We start from the raw sequence: 5,133 nt of genomic DNA on the forward strand, positions 1-5,133 counted from the left end.
AGAGGAGACTTGATAATACCCCACAGGTATACCACCTTTGGACAGACAGTCCTGTCTGTCCGAGGTGGGAACGTGGAAAAGTCTTCCTCTAACACTGAGAGAATGCCCTACATATAGTTTGTTCAAAGTCCAATTTAAAAAATGACTATGGGCAAACCAAAGTTGCACACATTAGTGAGTATGTTGCGTCTTATTTTAACTTTAGAATTTCGTCACGTGCATATGGATGTATTTGTGATGCCGAATTAATCTTTGAGTCTTATGTAATTATAGTTTATAGGACATTTGACAACTGTTGTTTTTGTGAGCTATGTGACCTTAGCCCATGGGACTACGGATGGAAATTAGCCCTTGGCTACAATCCGGCATGTTTACATGCATGTATGTGTTCATGTTGTGTTCATTAACATGCACTGTCCCAATCAAATAAATTAATTAATTTAAAAAAAATGCATGTGCAGAAAGCATAATTAATTAAGTAATTTTAACATGTAAGTTACAAGGTTACATTAACATTCTTTTTATTTGCAAAATGTAGTTGTTTATTTCTGATTTCCTGAGAAATGTGACTTCATTGTATTGAGGTAAATGATCTTTGAAAAGTTTGAAATATGTTATGAACATAAATGTACTTTGTCTTGAGCTGACAGCTAACTATGGCAACATTAGATTAGCGTTGATATTTGTTCAAGCTTGACAACGTGCCTTTTTTATTTTCTAAAATATATTTTTTATTACAGACAAAGATTAAATTGTAAAACGGGATGCTTTGAGTGTTCATCTAAAACTACTGAGGATGTGAATGGTTTTTATTATATTATCCACCAGGTTCATTGTACTCCGCATTCTATAATTCTTAAAAATAAAACAAATCATTCATCACCATCTGCTTGTTTTTTGTGAAATATTAATTAATTTGTTTTTCCCTTCAGATCAGCTGCTATAGAAGACTGAGTGCAGAGACAAGCGAAGAAGAGAGTAGTAAGTATAATTTAATCTCATGATCACCTCTGTTGTAGAGATTTTGAATCAGGCCTAATGGAGGGTGATTTGTTAAAGGGTTAGTTCAGCCAAAAAAGAAAGTTTGGTCACTAATTTCTCACCCTTATGTATTTCGACACCTGTAAGACCTTTCTTCTAGCCTAGAAATCTAGACGCACCCTAGCGGCATCAAATTTAATCTGCCCGCAAGTGTCGTCTAGGAACTCTCAATACCCTTCTGAGCTGTATTCCTCACAATCTGGACGGGCCAATCACATTGTGTATAGAGTCGGCGGGCGGGGCCATAATGACGACAGCCGAGTTGCGTTTGCGTGCTTCTAGTAAACACAGAAACTGGCGAACGGCGGCGGTCTTTCGAATCAGCTTTGACCGCGACTCTGGAAGACTTGGAGTTAAGCTTTTCTCTGAGAAAAGAACAAAGAACGGCACTAAAGTCATTCTTAAGAAGAGAAGATGTGTTCAGAGTTTAGCCGACCGGATACGGTGAATGTTTAATCTATCAACAAGCTCTGCTTCACCTTCGTTGCTCTGGTTGGTGTAGCGCTATCCTATCGCGTGCAGAGGGAGTTTGAAAGACAACCGTTTATCCCGCCCCTCGGATTGAGCCCTGTCAATGGTGAGTTTCCAGACCAAACATCTTGATGTGGGTCTGGCTTGCCAGGCTACCTTTCTTCATCTTTGGAACACAAATGAAGATATTTCTGTTGAAATCCGATGGCAAAGAAAGGCCTTCATTGACACCAATGTAATTTCCTCTCTCAAGACCCATAAAGGCACTAAAGGCGTCGTTACAAAGCCCATCTCACTACAGTGGCTCTACAATAGTTTTATAAAGTGACAAGAATTTAGTTTTTGTGTGAAAAACAAAACAAAACAACTTGTATAGTAATGGGCTGATTTCAAAACAAAGCTTTGAACCATTATGAATCAGTGAATCGATTCGGATCGTATGTCAAACCGCCAAACTGCTAAAATCACGTGACATTGGCGATCCGAATCATGACCCTTTAAGTCTTGTTAGGAAAATGATAGCAACTGGCTCCAAATGGCTCATTTCTGTGCTTCCTTTGAGTCAAATCTGTCTGTTATTTAATTATTATTTTTCTTTGTAAAGCCGCAGGTCACTTGTCATAGTCGTCCTGGCATGCAGCATTTTGCACAACTTCTAATTTCCTTAAATCTCTGCAACAGAGGTGAAGCGTGCATGTTATCATGACCACAATATACACATTCATGGGAAATATAGGTTTATATAAAACACAAAGTGGTGCAGGGGTAATACTGATGTGTTTTATGTTATGTAGAATAAAACAAGAAAGTGTCTCGAGCTTGTGTTTCACCACAGACCTTATTTCAGCCGTTTAAACAAAATAGCATTCAAAAAACACAATGACTTCGCTACGAGAGAACCGGAAGTGTAAAATGCTAACTGGCTTCCATGTTTTGGCTTACAAAGTGATGTCACACCTGCGCCACTATTATTACCATACTACATACCCTGATATACACAGGTCACACTATTGCTTCAAATAGCAATATCAGTGACTGGTGAATCTCCGCTGACTGTAAGGGGTGTTGTTCTAATCTTATGTTCATTACAGCGACCGCGCAAGTTAGGTCAAATAAATGAAACTGGCCGGAAGTGATGGTGCGTTCGCTGCGTTCGTACATAGTGTTATTTTTGAGGTTAAAAATTATGCAGAAACCGATCGTTTGTGTCTTAAGACATCAATGTTTCCCCACGAGCCGCAGTGTTTAATATGGATTCATATGTCTGTGTGTTTTTTACTCTCATAGAAATACACCCCATTGGCATGCATTATGCGAGCAACGGTTGAGTTAAAAATCTTCATTTGTGTTCTGAAGAAACAAACACACCTACATCTTGAATGCCCTGGAGGTAAGCAGATAAACATCATGTAACAAGTGCCCTCAACATAACGTTAGAGCAATGGACCAGTTTCTAGGTTGGTGGAGAACAGAATTAATACTGGCAGTAAATAAACCACAGAAGCATATGAGGAAAATTACTCAAGAAAATATATTTGTAATTTAACAGTCACATAGACAAAACAAACAAGATTTGGAAACGGAAATAAATTATAAAACAATAAATTGATAAAACAATAAATTGATAAACAAAATATGAATTCTCTGTGTTGTCTCTTGTCTTGTTTCTCTTATTCTGTTAAGATTTCGATTTCTTTTATTCCTTGAAATAATTGAATGTACGTTACCTCAATTGGCAGACTGTAGTAAGACCGTTAATTATTTATTTGTTTTCTGTATTTCAGACAGCTATTAAACTTCACTGTCTCTTTAAATTTGGGGATTTTTGTTCTATATTGCGTTCAAACCAGAACCTTCTTTAACAAAACCCCGTAACAAGGTAATAAAACCACAAATAACCAGTCAGCAAAACTGAAATCTCTTATCACATTGAAATGGAAAAGAAACAAAATTAAATACAAAATATACATTTAACTCACACGCAATAACCAAATACCCTTGTTATAACTCTTTGTCTGAATTTGTCTTTCAAATATTGTCCAAGAATGGTCCTTTAACAAGTCCAGTGAGTGAGTGCCAAATCGGCTCAGTCCTACCAGTTCAGAGAAGTATCCAAAGGAAAGAGAATTGTCCTCCTGAAGCAAGTTGATGCAACGCAACGAATGTCCTTAATACAGTGGATACAGCAAAAGTGTGCTTTCCCAGGTCCAGGAATCAGCATTCAATTTTGGTGGCTCGCCATCTCAAATCCATGAGAGAGGTTTTCAACTCAAATCAACAAACCTGACCTGTTTTACCAAAACAGTGTCATTAATATATAACAATCTCATCAACTTTTCTTTTTCCTATTTAAACTGTGTTTAAATATGCATCACAACTTTTCATGTCAAGCATGTTATTTTACAGGCATATTGAGAAATGTATATTATACTCATATTGATATGGACATCAATATTCATTCATAGCTTAACAAAATATATCACAACATCTCAAAATAAATCATATGAACATGAAATATGAAAACGATTTTTACAACATGCATAATGATATGCAGGTAACAAAAAACACATCTTTTAAAGAAAAGAAAAATACAGATAACTCACCAAATCCCGAGTTTTCAGTTTTTAAAACACCCGCTTCAGATTCACAGGAGTTTCACAATCATCTAGCATCCATGTTTACATCGGCAATCATCATTCTACAATGATTTATCATCATCAATCATAAAGTATTATAAAGTTGTTTATAACAATATTAAATGAATTTTAACAATATAAACCTTTTTAATCCCGTTTCTGCATCACTCATCTCGTGTTCAGCGCATCTCTCGCACTTCCGTGAGTCATCCGCTTGCGTCATACACAGCTTGTGTTACGTGTAATACGTCACATGATCTCCGCTCAAATATGATAATTATTATTTTTATTTATACATAGTTAATTCACAATGTACTTTAATAGATCGTTTCAATATTTTAATTAGAAATACAACTATTAGACTATACAATTATATATATATATTTATTTTCCTAAGGCACCACATTTAACATGGGTTACAATCACATTTTCATTTTTGGGAGAGCTATCCCTCTAATCATTGGTTCATTTTATATAAATTATTTTTTCACTTTCACAGATCCTGTGATAAAGAAGTCTTCAAACATTACTGTGTCTGAATCGCAAGCCCTCAGTTGCAGAAAATGCAAGTCGTACTCAAAGAAGTGATCGTCCATTTGAAGATGATGTGGGGTGGCATTTAAACTGTTCTGTTTCTTTGTTTGGTTAAGACATTTGCAGGCTTGATTGTAAAGAAAAAATGCATTCTTACTTCTGCACTCCCAGGTGAAAAAGACATACTATTAAATGTATTAAAAGTGTACTTAAAGCGGGGGTGAAATGCCGTTTCATGCATACTGAGCTTTTTACACTGTTAAAGACTTGGATTCCCATCCTAAACATAGACAAAGTTTCAAAAACCAATGTTGGACGTCTGATGGAGTATTTCTGTGTCAAAAATACTCCTTCCGGTTTCTCACAAGTTTTGGAGAGTTTTTTTTCGAGTGTGGGTCGACTTGACGTCGATTGAGTGGAAGGTCCTTGTATGGGCCGTAAAGGCTCTTCT

The 5,133-nt window shown here is 36.3% G+C and overlaps 1 long non-coding RNA gene across 1 annotated transcript; it reads right to left on the bottom strand.

The window, feature by feature from the left end:
- Nucleotides 1–3,024: 3,024 nt before the first annotated feature.
- On the bottom strand, nt 3,025–4,187 carry LOC137090765 (uncharacterized). Its single transcript, XR_010907967.1, has 2 exons — nt 4,116–4,187; nt 3,025–3,800 (listed from the first exon to the last, which is right to left on the bottom strand). It is a non-coding gene; the product is annotated as an uncharacterized lncRNA (long non-coding RNA).
- Between the last annotated feature and the right edge of the window lie 946 nt (nt 4,188–5,133).

This window comes from Pseudorasbora parva, chromosome 10 (genome assembly GCF_024679245.1).
Source record: "Pseudorasbora parva isolate DD20220531a chromosome 10, ASM2467924v1, whole genome shotgun sequence".
Lineage (NCBI taxonomy): Eukaryota > Metazoa > Chordata > Actinopteri > Cypriniformes > Gobionidae > Pseudorasbora > Pseudorasbora parva.